The sequence below is a fragment of the Symsagittifera roscoffensis genome, chromosome 9 (genome assembly GCF_963678635.1).
Source record: "Symsagittifera roscoffensis chromosome 9, txSymRosc1.1, whole genome shotgun sequence".
Lineage (NCBI taxonomy): Eukaryota > Metazoa > Xenacoelomorpha > Acoela > Convolutidae > Symsagittifera > Symsagittifera roscoffensis.
Window position 1 is genome coordinate 33005375 of NC_087070.1, and position 18425 is coordinate 33023799.

The window sequence follows — 18425 nt, forward strand, 5'->3', positions numbered from 1 at the left end:
ACATAAATACCAAACTCCAAACATTCATTATTTTAAAAACCTTCAAAATGTCTTCCATCTTTTTGGTGGAAGGTAAATGTGTCGCTTCAAAGAAAATTACGAAATAATTGTGCTCGTTTGCTTCATTCTACAGTCAAAAATAGATCAACTTTTGACAATTTTATAAACATATTCTCAAAAACAATGATGCCGTGAGATAGAAATGCAGGTGATGTTTCGCCTGTTATTGAAAGGATATTTTGTGAACCAACAGCATTTTGGCGCCAATTTGGGATTATTGTTGCTCGCTTTCACAAGTTTTTTTGAAACGCGGCGATTTTGAAACATTCCAGATATAATTTATGCAGCCTAATTATTTAACCTTGCGTGTTGGTGCCCTGGTTGACCTTCATGCAGCAAAAATGCTTATCATACAATTGCATACATCAAGTGTGGGGGAAAATGTTTGTCATACAATTTTCATACAGTATCGAAAAAAGGTTGAAAAAAGATAAAAACTAAATTCTGCGGCAGTTTGATTCTAATAAAACAGTCTGGTGATAAAAAACCGATGGTTTTTTTTTAAAATGCTTATCATTTAATTCCCATATATGGAAATTGTATAACTGACATTTTTTCAAGGCGACACAAAAAAAGTTGAAATTGCCCCAGACATTTTTTTGTTTTTTTTTCAACCGCAAATCGAATTTTGTACGCAAGCAAACATTTTCCAAAAAAACTTTTTTTTGCATGCAAAATTTAATTTTTTGTGTGCATAACGTATTCCTGGATATGATAATGTTGTGTTTTTTTCCTTTTTGCTATAAAATTTTCTCAAAAACGCCGAAAATTCCTCTTTTTTTGTATGGCGTGTTTTCATATGCCTTGATCAATGTCTGACGATTTCTTTTTTTAAAAAAAATCATCGTTGAAAGGGTTTGTCAAAATTTAAAAGTTTGATACTTTCGTTACATCATTTGTGAAAAATAGCTCTACTCTAATAAACTTCAGGTCGTATAGATTGTAAATGCAAGACGTCCAACTGGACGATATGATTGGTTTTCTTTAACAAATAAAATCCTTAGTTTAAATTTAGATTAATCAAACACTTGATCAAAACATAGATGTTTTTTCCTGGATAAAATCAATGGGAGACTGCTAATTATTGCATTTTGAAAGCCAAGCATTTTGAAAATTAGGATTGAATCAGTTTGGCGGATTAAATTAGTGTCTTTTCTACTACCAAATAGTGACGCCAGACAATCTAGCAAATTTATAGCCTAACGAAACACTTTTTATTCAAAAAAAAGCAACTCTAGAACACAAGCTTTGCAAAAAAATACAAAATTATCATTTTATGTTTTGATAAGTCAACAAAGTACGAATATCAGAGTTTCTTGCGACTCAAATAAAACAACCGATGAGTTATACAAAAAACCCTGCATATTAAAAGTAGGATCAGATGCAGTTGAAGTAAATTTGCTATTTACCCGCACCGAGCGCCCATGGATTTTAATCGATTCGAATGGATTATTTAGACAAAAAAAAACCTTTATAATTCCTTATAGATGTGAAATTCAGACCACGAAATTGATTATAATGCCATTATAACGAATTATTTAAATAATTAATTCATTTTTTTGGCGGCACTGAAAATGATTATTTTTGCCAAGATAATTTGCTATATTCCATTATAGTTGGTTAATCCATTTTATTTCTAGAACTAAATTCAATTAATTCTGCAAAAATTTGAAAATTTTGCAGGAAATTTGCAAAATGTATGCTATGCTTTTTACTCTTAACGCCATGTCTCAACGTCACCCCCTCAAGCTTTTTGCCTTCCCCAACTAAAAAGAGGGGGGAGGCGTTAAACTGGGGGTGTTTATCATTAATCCTCTCCACAAAATCAACCAACAAATAACCTGGGGCTGGGGCGAATGGCAGTTGTGGTAAGCTGGCAGGGGGGTAAAAACGGGAGGGGTTTAACCAGCACGGGGCCAAACGGGGGAGGGGTAATGTATATTGGGGAAGAGGTTAAAATAAACTGGTAAAGTAAACTGCAGGGGGAAGGGGGCGGTGAAGTAAACAGCTTGCAGCTTGGGGGGGGGGGAGGTAAAATAAACGGGTTTGAGGGGGGTTTAATCAGAACAAATAAAGAATATAAAAGACAAAAAACATATAATTTTTAACGTAAAATGTAACCTTATTTTGAAACGTATAGCAACTGCACTAAACAGGAAATGAGATAAATTAAAAAAAGTTGTAAATTTCATAAATAACGTCTTGAAAAAATGCATTATAATCAATTATAATCGATAACAATGAACTATTTTGGCATAAAAATATAAAGATTATAGTTCATTTTTGATTATAATGGATTATATTGACCTATATAAAATTTGTGATTATAATTCATTTTTAATGGATAACAATCGATTATTTTGTAAATTTATAGATACTAACCATATGATGACAATATAATCAATTATGCTCCATGGGTATTCAGTCTGTGATTTTTTCTCGAATTATGTTTAGGCTGTGATTCGTGAATTAATTTAAGTTGCTATCATTGCGACCTAAAGTCTTCACGCTTAGACCAAAAAACAACAATTCAAAATGCGACTCATAAAAAGAAAACACCAGTTTTTGAACGACCAAAAAAATTAGTCGCGACTTTGCGCAACCGATAATTCGGCGCGGCTTTGCGCGGCCGAGAAAACTTGGGAGGAATTTGCACCAAAAAAAAACTTGCACAAACCAAAAACGATTAGTTGCCAAATTTTCAATTATTTTTATGAAATTAAAGAGCATCACAAAATGGGGAATGGTGATATCAAAAGTGGAGTGAGGAAATTGGTTAACGTGGGGAGGATGTAATTAGAGATAGGAGAGGTGGACGATTATTTTGTTTACCCCGGGTTGACCAAAATGTGCAACCATACGTCGCACCATGCATGGTTCCATGGAAGCCATGAAAAATTGCCGACGTTTATTTATGTTAAAATAACACATTTTCATGCATGATGCGACGTATGGTTGCACATTTTTTTTGTTATGGGGGACTTCAAATCAGAAAATTTTGACACTTTTACCGGAGCTGTTGAGAATTGATATGTTACCATGGATGCTTGCAATGTATGGTTACTATGGTATCATGCATGGCGCGACGTATGGATAACATGAAAACATATGGTGCGACCTATGGTTATCAAAGAACCATACTTGGCGCGACATAGAGAAACTGAATAATCAAAGAAATTCAATATTCTCGTGGGTTTCCAGAAAATGCTCTGAACGATCTCAAAGACGTTGGTAGTAAAAATCTTTTCCCGCCGTTCAGAGCACAAATTTGGTTCCCAAGCAAAGCACAGTATTCTCCGATGTATAAAAATATACCTGTAATGCGGAAAATTTTACCTGATGAAGCTGGAAAACATATCTGGCGATGGCTGAATAACTGTTTCAAAAAACTGTCTAAAACAAAACAAACATTTCAGAAACATGCAAAAATTATCAATAAGCAAAACAACAGAATGATCATCAACAAAACAATTCAACACAGAGGGGAAGCGGAGCTTCACATCACGTGCGATACATCACTTGCGATACCACCATGTCTATCTCCCATGCAGCAATCGTTCATGTCTACCCCCCCCCCCCCCCCCTGTTTTTGCCATCAACCATCAAGCTTTTTCCCCACATTGCGCGACCTTGCGCGATCCAAGAACTTTAAGACGCTGAAAGCGAAACATCACGTGCAACGACAGCTTCCTTTTCTATCAAGTTGTTGTAACAAAATTTTTTTATACTTAGATTATTGAAAACTTTGTACATCTAGATTATTAAAATATTGGATGAAGTTTAATTCCAATTAAGCAGAGATCGGGTTATTTTGAACCAGAGTAATCAATACTTTTGCTGTCCAAAATTACTGGAGGTAATTTAGATTCAAAGATTAATCTGTATTCAGTGGCATGCGCAAAAATTTTTTTAGAGGGGGGGGGGGGGGAGGGCGTTTTTTGAAGTTCTGAAAGTTTTTTCGACCAATCTGTTATTTATAGGTCGACCAATCTGATTTTCCGAGCTCTTCGAAAGTACTATAAGGTACCTTATTTTTTGAGCAAAATTACTGCGCCGCGGGCAAGTTTTTCAAATAACAGGCCAAAAAATCGTTTTTAGGCTCTTTTTTGAAAATTTTTGATCAAAAAATTGCGTTTCTTCGGCGCGCGCTCCTTACACTCAAAATTAGTTAAACTGGCGCCAAAGGCGCTTGTAGAAAAATTTTGAGGTTATTCAGCCAAAAATGGATGTCGTTAAGTCATACCAAAGCGGGGAGCCTTTGAAAGTTTTTGGTAACCAGAAGTGAGGGAGGGGGGTGGTCGCCAAGCCCCCCTCGGCCTGCTACTGTCCGTATTGAAGCCAAAGTCAAGCACAAAGTCAGGGAGAAGAAAATTTATAAAAATAGGAGCATCTATAGAAACAAATGTGCCATACTTAGAGACTACGCTAGACAAGTTACTAACTGACAACTGGTGAGATTCGGTCCAAATCTTTTGAAAAAATGCAAGTCATGAAGACTAACTCAATGTCGATAGAGTTCACTGAGATAGTTGTTTTTAAGAATGCTGAGATAGTTTTAAATTAAGAATGCTTTTACAATTTATAAGAAAAGCTGGACCTATTAGCAATCAAAAACCACCCACCACTAGAGTGAAATTGAGCCATTTTTTTCTATCACAAAATGTTCTATAGAGTTAGATGTTCTCCAGTTTTACGAAAAATAAAAACATACTGTTGCGTTGGCTTGGCTGTGTTTGGTTGTTAATTTGTGTTTTGATAGTTGCTTAATTAAAAAAAAGTTTCAATTATACTTTTTTTTCTGTTTCCAGCTGTCCAATACAAAATATTCTGATGAAAAGATACCGACACTTTTTTAAGGGAATCAAGAAGCTAGTTTTAAGATGAACAACCATCTTGTTTTTTAAAAGATATTAACTTGACACTGTTTTTACCTCGGTGTTGATACAGATCGATACAATGGTTTCACGTGTCGGACACAAAGAACTATTTAATTCTTGCAAAAATATTTTCTTCAACCTAAAAAATTGGAAACTGTTCAGTGATTGAATGCAATATCCTCATTATGGCTTTTGTCCTAAAGATCTCTAATTCGAATAAAATTTTACAAGATTATGTGATATATGAAGTTCTTACTTTTCTACGCTGATTATCAAATGAACCATTTTACTTTCAGTTTTTTCAAAAATAGCGGGAAAATATTATCAGTTTTCTAATTTTGTTTGTAAAAGTGACTGACTTTTTTGACATCTGAAAAATAAACAGCAGCTAGAAGCGATCAGAGAAAAGCTGCAAAGTATTCCTTGATTTGAACAAAAAGTGAATCGCTTGCTCTTATAAACATTGTAAATTTCAGAAGAAGGCAAATTAAGCTAAAAAGAATTTTCAAAAATGGGCGATGCTAAATGCTGCTGTATTATCGCTACCTCATTTGCTGCTGTATCTTTCTTTTTTCTCGTTCTTGCAATTCCAGTTCTGAATTGGTAAGTTAGTTCAGTTTAATGATTCTGTTGACCCATTTTTAAACAACTAAGTTATCGACCGATGCTATTCTAAAATAACTTTTTATTAATTTACTCAACATGAAAATTTCCATAGGAAGCATGAAAAAATAAATTGAAAACTGGAAATATGTTGTAGAGTTTAGAAAAATCCCATTACAAAAACCTCGTTAGACAAAAAACGTACATACATTTATATACTCCAGTGGACAAAATTAAAATCAAGTTACCATTTGGAACCAGATCTAAACTATTTAGATTTTATTCTTTAAAACGCTTAATTTCAAAAACCACTTTTGACAATATTTCATTGGAATTTTAGCTCAACCGACTGCAAATGACCTGAATTATCATCTTTTGATTTGACACATAGAATAGTGTTTTTGCGGGTGTGAAAATGCGAGTTTCAAACATAAAATAAAATTTTCCGAAAATGTGTATAGGAGAAATACATTTTTGTCTGAATCATGAATTGAACAGAAAAAAAAATTGAAATCTGACAGACAGTGGGCCCCTTACATCAAAGAAACAAAGTTCATATATCTCAATCCTTACTCTCATGCACCACCGACTCTTTCTTGCTCTCATCAACCCTCGAGCAAGCTACTTTGACTGGGAGCCAATCCCCAGTCTCATGCACCACCGTCTCTCTTACTCTCATGCACCACCGACTCTTTCTTGCTCTCATCAACCCTCGAGCAAGCTACTTTGACTGGGAGCCAATCCCCAGTCTCATGCACCACCGTCTCTCTTACTCTCATGCACCACCGACTCTTTCTTGCTCTCATCAACCCTCGAGCAAGCTACTTTGACTGGGAGCCAATCCCCAGTCTCATGCACCACCGTCTCTCTTACTCTCATGCACCACCGACTCTTTCTTGCTCTCATCAACCCTCGAGCAAGCTACTTTGACTGGGAGCCAATCCCCAGTCTCATGCACCACCGTCTCTCTTACTCTCATGCACCACCGACTCTTTCTTGCTCTCATCAACCCTCGAGCAAGCTACTTTGACTGGGAGCCAATCCCCAGTCTCATGCACCACCGTCTCTCTTACTCTCATGCACCACCGACTCTTTCTTGCTCTCATCAACCCTCGAGCAAGCTACTTTGACTGGGAGCCAATCCCCAGTCTCATGCACCACCGTCTCTCTTACTCTCATGCACCACCGACTCTTTCTTGCTATTATGCATCACCACCTTTCAGCAAAATCCCCAAATTCTACTGCGTACCTTAAAATATCAATCCTTAAAATATCAGTAAATATACTGGAGAAAAAAGTAACGCAACTAGAGAAATTGAAACCAAAAATTGAGGGGATATTTCTGAAACTACAAGATGAATTGGTTACTATTAGGTTAGTTTTTGCCCTTAGATTGTGATAAACCTAGTTTTTATTTGAGAAATTTACAAAAAATTTGAGAAATTTAAAAACATTTAAAATGAGCTCATTTTTTGAACCTATTATCGAAAAATTTTAGAGCAGTTTTTGCGAAAATGTTTTAAGCTGAGCGAGAAAACGTGATGTGAAGCTGAATCTCTCAAAAAATTAAACAAAATTTATCAGTATTTACCGTTTTTTTTAGAATCAAAATGTGGGAATTTTGTTTTTTGATGCAAGGGGCTCACTGTTGGTGAGATTTAAGTTTTTTTTCTGTTTCAATTCATGGGTCAGACAAAAATGTGTTCCCAGCGTTTTGTTTTGACAGAAGGAAGGAAAAATTTTGTAGAAAATTTTTTTGAGTTTCGAAAATTGTTTGATTGCGTTACTTTTTTCTTCAGTATATACTGAAATTTTTTTTTTCGAATTTGAGAGATGAAATTTCCTATTTGTTTTCTTGCCCGGCTTAGAAAGTTCTCAAAACAATTGCTGTGCTTTTTTCAATAAAAGTCTAGAAAAATGAGCTTTTTTTAGTTGTTTTTGTTAAGTTTCTCAAAACTTTTGCAATTTTCACAGATAAAACTAGGTTTATCACTGTCTAGGGGCCAAAACTAACACATTAACTATCAATTTTTTTTGTCTGTTCACAAAACATTCTCTCATTTTGTTTTTGATATATCAAGTTGCGTTATTTTTTCTCCAGTGTATATGTATTGATCTTTTGAATGAAACATTTCTTGCCATGCAAATCCATAAGTTTCTGTTCGTACAGGAAGTAACATGAAATGCCAAATGGCAAGCAGTTTTGCGTTAGTATCTATGATATGCATTTTTCTTTAAAAGAAAATTATTCGACAAGCATTTCCGATTTAAGAAAAACACGTCGTCTATGTTTCGCTTTATAGTTTTTGACTGTATTTTGTCTGAAGAGTTTTCTTAAATTAGAAAACCCTAAGGTTAAATGGTCTAGCGTTTAGAGATTTGCCATGCAATGTGTTGTGTTAGTTTTTTAACAGTCAAAAATTTGACTTGCTTTTTATTTTTTTTAAATTGCACTTAAATAGTAATTCTTTATTAAAAGTTTTGATTCATCTGACATTTGATCCTTTTGACGTTTCTATATTGTTAATCAAGAATAACTGAAGGCCAAAACGCATAAATTTCGAATATAATTTTTTTGTTGCGATAACTAAAATGGTTTTGAAACTAAGATATGGAAGAATTTCTGTTTCAATTTTTGATGTCTTACAGCGTAAAAATCGCTTACCATACAATTTATAACATCAAGTTTGTATATAAAGCAATTTTTTATATTCATTGCATGGTTTTTCAAGATAATATTTTTATTAAGTTGAAAAATATGAGCAAATTTTGCTGGTCAACTCATCCGTTCACTAAATGTAGATGCTCACCACTTGAAGCAATCTACTTTATGTAGATATTCAATTATTTTAGGCGAAGTAGAAAGATGAAGTTACTGTTAATAATTAAATATAGTTTCTGGGTTTTTTTAATTTTCATTTTTACACTTGCAAAAGCAAATGTCTTGTAATCAGGGCTCTTTTTCATCCCCCCCCCCCCACACGCCAGTTTCAGCTTATTAGTGTAACGAGTGGTTTTACGAGGTTGAGTATGAAGACCAAATATGTTTGTCGTGGGCTTTTTAGTCTGTAAATTTTCATAACAATCGGACAATGTGGTCAACAAATTTACATGTAAGAATTTGCAGGTGGGGGGAAAGGAAAAAGAGCCGTAATCAGGAGCTAGAGGTTTTTTCCTATTAAAAGTTTCCTACAAATGTTACCTGCTTTTCTTAATTGCTTTATTATGGAAGCTTTTAAACATCCAGGCTCGTTCTTACTTAGCCTGGACGTAACGCCGTCGTTTTCGCACCCTAAGGTCTGGGATTCGAGTCCCGGCCGGACTTGTTTTTTGTTCAGTTTTTAATCAATTGAAAAAACTTTCCGGTAAAAATCTACTGGTCAAACTTTAGTTTCTCTGCTCAAATTTTGTCGGCTTAGTGCCACTTGTCCGGTTTTGCTTAAGCTGTAAGCAACCTTCACTGTAGTTTCATGGGTTAGTCGTTCAAGGTAGTTTCTTGGGGGTTATTGAGAAAGTTAAATTTTTTATAAAGTCTCTTTTTTTTTCCAGTTCCACTTGTCTGCTCAATTATTGTCGATTTAGTTGCCCCATCACAAATTTGTTTTGTAAGCCTTTGTCTTGTCCTGTAAGCTCCGCTTTAGCTCTGGGCTTAGGCTTGTGACTAGCAAGCTAAAGGAAATCGAATCTAGACTTCTTTGGGTTAAAGAATTGTGTAACAGTACTTGAATTTTTTGTGATGCTTCTGTGTTGCTTTCAAGTTCTTGAAAAGTCAAAATTTGCTACTCCTCACTAGTAGTAGCACTGCCTTAACGGCTAAATCTTGGATTTCAACCATTGTATATATGATTATAGAATATTTATGCTGATGATTTTTCGGATTCATACTTGACGAATTCAGCTCTGTCAATTTAGTTTTCATCTTCTGCATACCACCTTGCACGCATATATCTTTCGTGGATCCAACGTAGATCGTAGATGCATTTCTTGATTTTATCATAAAAAATCGAAAATCGTTGGTCCATTTTTGGCATATTATTTCCGGCTTATATTCTGCCGGATTAGTAAAAGGCAATGAGCGTAGTGAAGATTCTTAAACAGGTCTTGTTATTTTTTATGGAAAAATTCTTCATCTTAAAATTTAGTTCTTTTACTTTGCTACTACTATTTTTGAAATATGGGTTTCACCTTTCAGACTTGCGAGCAGACTAGAAGTTTAATAAATTAATCCAGTTTTCTCAAATTGAGTTAGTTTCACAAATTAAGTGCCACTCATAAGTTTATCTTGATATCTATAGAGCTTTAAGGCCATATGTATTTTTTCTGGAATTCAAAACTTGAAGTTTTTTCACCAAACAATTCAGTTTTTTTTTGTTTCCTCCCTTCACTGACCTTTTTCAAACTGTCTGTTGGCTATGCTTTACCTCATGTTTTTTTTCTTAAGTTTTTGTGTACTAATTTTCAGATTGAAAAGTATCTGGCACCAAAAAATAAACAGGAAACAAAATCGGCTTAATTCAAGAGAATCAGTAAACGGCCATTTTTAAAGTAATTTATATTGCACGGAATTAGCAACAACATTACACATATAAAATTAAAAAGTGGGCTTGTTCATGCGCTGATTTTGTGTTTTTTATGTGTTTTTTCACAATGAAATCATACTTAGTTCATGTAGTTTAATTAACAGAAACTCAATTGCAAACCAATCTTGAACCGATTAAAGTATTAGCATTTTATGTTCTGTCAGGTTCGGCTCAAATAGGATTCTCAAATGAAACGACTTAGCAAGAATCGAACCCACGCCGAACTCCCCGGAAAGAACTATGTATAAGCTGGGCTATATAGCTAGTTTTGCTAAGCAACTATACTAACTTTATACTATACTTTCAACTTTAATGCTATATTGCATTAACATCCTCCACCCCCGAAGGAACGAGAACCAGAACGAGCTTAACGAGCGGTCGAATGTAGTTTCCGGAAAAGGTCCTAAGGTTTGCGGAGCGGGCGGTGTTGTCTTTGCCGTAGTTTAGCGACTTTATGCGTGCTAGTGGGTAGTGTCCCCTAGGGCTAGTGGATTCAACTAACCACAGCATATCTCCCGTTTTCAAAGAATATTCGGGAGGAGCATGCCACTTAACTCTTTTTTTTGAGTCTAGGGACGTACTCACTTAACCAGCGCTACCAAATTGCGTTTGCGTACGACTGCGCACGGGCATAACGTTAAGAGTGAGAATAGTTCTCGCTCAATCTTAGAGACGGAAAGGTTAGAGTGTGCTGACCTAAAAGGAAATGGTTCGGCGGCAAAGCCTCAAGCCTATCTAATTAAAGAATTAATTAATTTAGATTTGGTGTTGAAAACTGTTTGGAAAGAATCGTCTGAGTCCATGCGTGGTGAATTAGAGGGATCACTGAGTAAGGAGGAAAAAATGAGATCTGAGAGTGAAATGGTGGATGAGTGGCGTTGGAGTTTTGATGGTTCCAATCTGTCGGCTCATCTTGGGTTGAAAAGATGATTGCTTTGAGAACTAAAACTTTTTGTGTGTGGTTGTTCTGCTAATTTTTCGATTGTGTTGTCGATGTTTGGTTGGTGGAGTGTCTTATGCTAGATTGGATTTCGTGGGAAATTTCTTCCTAAAGAGATATGTTCAGTAATTTCTAGTGTGTTCCTCTATTTCCGTGGAACTAAAGATAAAGGGTGATTTTTATGTGGACTGTTTTGATGTGGTGGTGCCGTGGGTCTTGAATTTGAATTGTCCTGTGTAGTGTCGAACGCGTTAGCTAGCTTTTTATTACACTCGCTAATCTGAGAGTCAAGGAGGATCTTATTAATTGAGGTGGAAAATATTCTAAAAAGTCTTGCAAATAAAATGCGTGCTACGCCTTCTTTTTCTTTTTTAAACTGCGTGTATGTCTTACATAGGCTACAGGTTCCTTTAGAAGAGAAAAAAGATATTCAAGAAAAAAAACAAGGCCTTTATTATAGTCAATCTTTCTAATATATAGTATGGCCACCATCGAAAAGCTAGGAGCTCGTTTTTGAGATTAACAAAACTAAAAATATTAAGTAGTGAGATATCTTGGGGACGTTATTTTTACTGTTAAGGTATATATATATTTATATATATACTTCCACTTAATGCTTTTGTGTACAAGCGACAGTGGAGCTTTTGCGTTCCAACTTTTGATGCACAGAAGAAGCTATTTTTCGGCTCCTATAAAGTTCGTTCCGTTATCCGACCAAAGTATTGAGGGTGTTCCTCGTCTAGAAATAAAGCACTCGATAGACATCACACCTGAGCTGGTGCCCATGGAACAAACTCGATGTGAATTGCGCGAGTCGTTAAGCAAGTAAAATAGAAAACCCCAGCGTTTCTCGGAAGATCGACGAATGATTACATGAAATGGTCCAAAAAAATTGACGCCGCAGTTCGAGAAAGGTGGCTGGCGGTAACCTAGACGCTCCAGGTCAGACATCATTGGAAAACGGTTTTCGCTTTTCGCTTTCTATAGCATAGGCAATGTGTTTCAATAACTCTTAGTGCAGATCTCAAGTGGTATACAACAAATTGTTGATGAATGACGGAACGAAGGTAGTCGACGGACTGATGTTCGTGCTTAATGTGATAAAAACGGAGAAACAATCGGATTAGGCGATGGCGGCTATCCAAAATTAATGGATGGCGAGTTTCGAATGCGGTTGATGAGAGACGTTGGATACGGTCAATAGATCTAATTAAACCGTTCGGTCTGATAAAAATCGAATACGATGATATACGGTCCGATGTTTTCACATGTTTTCCAGCTGCCAATTGCTCACATTCGGCTGGGAATGACTCTAACTGCAAAAGTTGCAAAAGTTTTTCCTCTGCAACGACAAGTTCTGGTGGATCAATTATGGCCTTATCTGGCGATCTGAAATGTCTATTCTTAGTTGAGAGTCTCAACATATATGCGACCAGCCAGTTCATCTTGGAGAATGAGCTATACTCTTCCCAAGGAAAAGCAAAGTCATTCGAAACTACAGTGCGCGGAAAATTTGAAGAGAACTCTAAACCCTCGTTTAGATCGTACACCGGACCATCGAGGCGAATATTCTCAGTAACTTCTTTATTTGGATTGAAAGGCCAATCAGACGTTTTCAAAAAAGATTGGCCGTTTGCTGGACGGAATCAGCAGTAATACCTCTAGTTCCGGTATCAGCGGGTTTTTTTTTCGCTCAAAACATCGAACCATTGGTCAATTGATGTTGACTCCAGAATCTCGGTTGCTCGATTGGCTACCTAGTTTGGCTTGTCTAGTTCCAACCACTGAAGGACTGTAGTGCTGTCAGTCCACATGAACACCATGGAAAAACTCATTGTAAGAGCTTTCTTGATATCAGCCTTCAAGAAAGCGGTTTTTTTTTCGCTCAAAACATCGAACCATTGGTCAATTGATGTTGACTCCAGAATCTCGGTTGCTCGGATGGCTACCTAGTTTGGCTTGTCTAGTTCCAACCACTGAAGGACTGTGGTGCTGTCAGTCCACATGAACACCATGGAAAAACTCATTGTAAGAGCTTTCTTGATATCAGCCTTCGAAGTTGAAAGCATCTTCATAGGGACTACTCTTGCTTTACCGAAGACAAACGCTAGTTGACATTTGGAATAAGCGTTTTTCTGAGTGCGAAGTAATACAGAACAGAAAAAGTCCAATGAGCTATCACCGAACATGTGCAGCTCAACCTCATCTACTGGTAAGTCAAAATATCAACGAGCTATTTTGAGCTGACTAAAACTGGCAAACCGGAGTGCCATTCAGTGAAACTGCGGTACAACTCATTTGGCAGTTGGTTGTCCCACTGTTGGCCACTCAAATCTCCAGATATCTTTCAGTAGCAAACGTGCGCGTACGGTATACGGGGCGACAAGAACTATGGGGTCGAACACAGAGGACACAAAACTAAGAACCGACCGCTGTGTAACAGAGTCTTTGAGTTCGCGGTTAACTCCTCTGCTCACAACCAACGTATCGGTGATGTGGTGCCACTTGAGACTGAGAACATGCGATGTGGCTTCCGGAATAATTGCAGCGGTAAGAATTTCCTTAGTGTTGTTTGCGCTGGTTTTAGGGGGAATGAGTTTCAAGGACAAATTAGAAACTTTGCTAATAAGTTTTTTGAAATTAAACCCACCCAACTTGAGCAGTTCAACTAAAGTGCGGGTTAACGTTAAAGCACTTTCTTGTTTTTTCACAGACCCAAGGTAGTCATCAAGTAAAAAATAATTTAGCACGGCGTAAGCGGCTTCGGGTAACGATCTTGGTTGTCGACGGTTGTTCGGCGAAGAGCATAGTTAGCACATGTCGGAGAGTTTTTCGCTCCGAAAATATGCCTTGTGTATTGAAATGCACTCACATCTGATGTAGGGTCCTCCTACCACAAAAAACACAAGGAACGTTGATCGCTTTCTAGTCAGCCGACCTGTATAAAGACGCCTTCGATAACTGCGGAAACTGCGTATTTGTGCTCTCGGAAGCGCATTAAAACTAATAACAGTATCTGAAGCAGATCGGGGCCGACGAGAAGGGAGTTATTCAGTGATTTGCCGTGAAACTTGGAAGCAACGTTCAAAACGCGCTGAACACTGCCGGGTTTGCTCGGGTTTAAGACTGGGTGATGCGGAAGGTACCATTCTCGGTCTGAACGGTTTTTTGAGTCGTGTGGGCTAACCATTATTACGTAAGCTTTCTCGACATCACCTCGCATATCCGATGCGTATTGAGTTTTCAAATTCAAATATTTTTCTAGACGCTTTTCAGGAGACTTAAAATGGACCAATGAAGCGTAAAAAGTATGGGGAAGATGAATTTTGTCTTCAGCCGAGAGCATTCCATCAACATAGCGGCTGTCATCATGAAGCGTGGTAGAGTCAAGAGTTTATTGAGCACGTTTATCAGCTGCGGAACGGGGATCAGCTTGTTTAAACGTGCCATACGATTTTAGCTGGTACCATTTCTTTACTCGGTCAGCAAGTGCTACGTCTTCAACATTGCACTTGAAAGTAGTGGCTCGAACACCAATTGGTGATGGAAGCGGGCCACTGAGAACCCAGAAAATGGGCATACGGACAGCGACAGGAGTATTTTGGTTTCTTTCTAGGAAGTATTCGAGAGGCTTGATTGCATGAAAGACATCCTGCCCCAATATCATCTCCACGTCGGAGTAGTTGTAGACAATGGGTTCAATTGGCTGCAGATAAGTAAACCTGTCAAGCTGTATTGGAACTTCAATGGTTTCGGAACCAACACTCAAACTGTCTTTGACAAACGGCGTATCCCTAAACGATTATTCATGGTGGTCGAATTTGGCAAACACGTTTACTTTGACTTGTTGCGTGGGAACGGATTCCGTCGAATTGAAGCCATTTACCAGAATATCTAGCTAAATTTAAACGCTGTGCTAGGCTCGCCGAGACCCATGAGTGGGTACAACAGGAATCGCACATTATAAGAGCAGTGGCACGTCTGTGCTTGAACTTATTTCCAATCGAATCGCAGGAAGGATTCCCGTTAGTTTCTTGCAAGACGGCGATCCGGCTACGTTCAATGACGAAGTTAGCTTTTTATTTTGATTCGGCGAGGCGGTATTGTTTGATTTTGAATGGCTTGTGTTATTGCTAATTTTCAACTCTTTGTTTCCAGGCCTACCGCTGAAAACTTTCTCAGCCTCATGCAACAAGACATTATGGGTGCTTTCACAACCAGGCTCATTGCGTTTGCGGGCTTTAGGGCATTGGCGGAACAAGTGGGCAGGTTGCAAGCAAACAAAACCCAACCTATTTTGCGCGGAGAACTGAGGTTGTTGAGTTGGGGTCTTTTCCTTAAATACAGAACAACTCCAGAGTGGGTGTTCACCCTAACACTGGAAGCACGGAGCATAAATTGGCTTTCAACTTTTAAAGCAGCGGCAAAATTTTTGTGGGTGTTTCTGGAAACCAGTCTTTAGAGTCTCCTTAGGTCGTGACTGATTCTGACTGACACGTATAAGTTCATATGCCTCAGCCTTGTCGCGGAACCAGTCATTAAAGTCTAAAACGGGTGGCTGTCTCCAGCATTTCTTTACAGAGTGAAGAGACGACGACTCTTTCATATTTGGAGGTAATTTTGAAACTTGATTCAAAACGGATGTACTCTTCAAGTCGTACTCATTTCCTAACGATTTGAAAACAGCGACAAGACTGGATATACAGGAAGGGAAACTGATAATGCTTTCTGAATTGTGCATTTTGAGAGGGGAAAAACGAAAGTTTGTCAAGATGAGCCGCCGCAATCGTTTTTGGTTGTCCGAATTTCCACTCCAAAGCATTCTTTTTCCTCTCCGAAGCGAGTTTTCAAAACGTCCTGGTGCAATGTTCCACTGTAAGCGAATTCGGCAATTGCATTCTTCGCTTTGCCTAAAACGAGGGTGTTGAGATATGTCAGCTTGACATCATCACTGAAAACTTTTGCATCGATTGCGCTTTTGAGCTGACCACACCATATCTCCCGTTTTCAAAGAATATTCTCGAGGAGCATGCCACTTAAACGGCTTTAACGGTTTTAATGATTGAACGGGTGGGACAAAAACCGTGTTTTCCGGTTTTGCTCTAAAGTTGGGCTTTTTTTTGGATTGAAAATTTTGGAAAAGTTGTGACAACTTTTCTTTCTGAGAATTTTTTTTAAAATTTTTGCGAAAACTTTTTTGGAAAATTTTCTGAATTCTCTTCTTGTCTAGAAATTTTTTGGGCTCGAGACTCTCCTGGGGTACTAGGATACTGGGTATGCATGAGTATTAGGATATCTAAAAGGGACTTTATCGGTTTGCAAATAATAACATCGTATATGATTTTATAGCACTGATAGTCAAAAACGTAGCACTTTTTTTGATTAAAAAACTAGCACAAATTAGAGTCTAAAAGTTAATTGAAAACGCAGGTTCGATCTTACAATTTTTTTTGCCTGGAGTTCACCGAGTTTCAGACCAAAAGTCGATGAAGAATTCACAAGAAACCACTTCCGGTCTTGTGTGATGTCGGCTTTGTTTTGACTAGGGGTGTTTTTACCCGTTTTCGACTTGAGGTCATACGAAAATGTGCAGGTTTCCTCGATTTGGAGAATGAGGTCACAAAAAATTGTCCAGGGTTCGTTCTTCTATTCAATTTGAGGTCGCACAAAATTGTGTTCGGGTCGGCCCTTCTTTCAAAAATGCAAAAATTGAGGTCTCACAAAATGTGTGCAAGGCTCCTTGCTTTGGAGATTGAGGTCTCACAAACTTGTGCTGGGGTCGTTTCTCGATTCAGTTTGAGGTCGCAATAAATTGTGTTCAGGTCGGTCCTCAATTGTGTGTTCCCGAGTTGCGTAACCAAAATATTCTGGCCTTTTTTTTAACTCGAATAAAAAAAGAATCGGCTTACTTCAAGAGAATCAGTTACGGCAATTTTTAGTTATTCATATTTCACGGAATTATCAACAACATTACACGTATCAAGCTAAAAAGTGGGCTTGTTCATGCGCTGTTTTGGTGTGTTTAATGTGTTTTTTCACAATGAATTCATACTTAGTTCATGCAGTTTAATTAACAGAAACTTATGTTTAATTAACTTATGTTCTGTCAGACTCGGCTCAATAGATTCTCAAATGAAGCGACCTAGCTGAGAATCGAACCCACTGAGCTATATAGCTGGTATTGCTCAGCAACTATACTGATTTTATACTATACTTTCAACTTTAATGCTATTTTGCGTTAACATTTATCATACAACTTTCATATATGAAAATTGTATGCTATGCACTTTTTTCATAAACAAAAACAAAATTTTGAGTTAAAATTTTTTTATTCCTTGCTTGGCTGCAAACTTGTTTTTGTGCAAAAATATAAATTTTACAAAAAAAAAGTTTTGCATGCAAGTTTTGACCTTTTTTTGTTTATAATGTAGTCCAGGATGAGTTTTCACCCAAAACATCCAAAAATCACAAGAAATTTTTTTTTTGTAAACACGATTTTATCTTTTGTTTGATTTGCTAAAATAAACATAATTTTGTAGAAAACAGGCCTTTTTTTCTCAACCATCAAATTTTTCAAACTAAAAATTTTCTAGCCATATTCAATAAGTTACTTTTTTGGTATATAATTCCATGTGCAAACGTCAAAATTAACTTTTTGTCTAAAATCACCAAATGCAGTTTCTCTGCGTGGAAGAAGCCATTTACACTCTGGGTTGTATTATGACAAAAAATCCTTGGTTAGTGTTTCGGTTGAAACTAGAAATTTCGAAACAATAGTTTGTTGTATTTTCATTTATGGAAAAAATGCCTATCATACAATTTCATAGTATGGAAAAAATGCTTATCATACAATTTCATCTATAGAAAAAATGCTTATATTGCTATTTTCATACCTTTACTTTTGCTCCATGGAAATGTATGAAAGAGTATGATAAGCATTTTTTTCATATATGAAAATTGTATGATAAGCATTTTTTGTCAACCCGGGCAAACGCGTTTTTTCTCAGTTTTCCGGTTTCATGGTAACATAGTTCAAAGTAGTCTTTGCTAGTTCTTTACTGTTTTCACCAATAATTTTTTGTATAGAAAGTGGGGTGAAGTTTTGCTCCTGTGCCTTAAGTTGTGATGAGAGAGAGGAAATGTGATCGTATGTTGTAACTTCAAAATTATAATTAACTACGTAATTTCTCGTTACAATAAACTTTTTAATTTGTGCGACAAGAACATAGCCAACTGACAGTTAAAACAGCTGAATAAAAAAAACTTTCATCACTAAAATTACTGATTATAATGTTTACCGAAGCTAAAAAGTCTTTTTGGTGAAGCGAGTCTGGTTCAGAAGGTTAAGTTTTAAAAATGGATTTG

General features: G+C 36.9%; 1 long non-coding RNA gene across 1 annotated transcript in view; it reads left to right on the forward strand.

The window, feature by feature from the left end:
* Nucleotides 1-5500: 5500 nt before the first annotated feature.
* Nucleotides 5501-18425, forward strand: part of LOC134854911 (uncharacterized) — a 78552-nt gene continuing 65627 nt past the window's right edge. The window contains exon 1 of the long non-coding RNA XR_010164432.1: nucleotides 5501-5540. This is a non-coding gene — a long non-coding RNA (uncharacterized LOC134854911). The remainder of the gene's footprint in view (nucleotides 5541-18425) is intronic.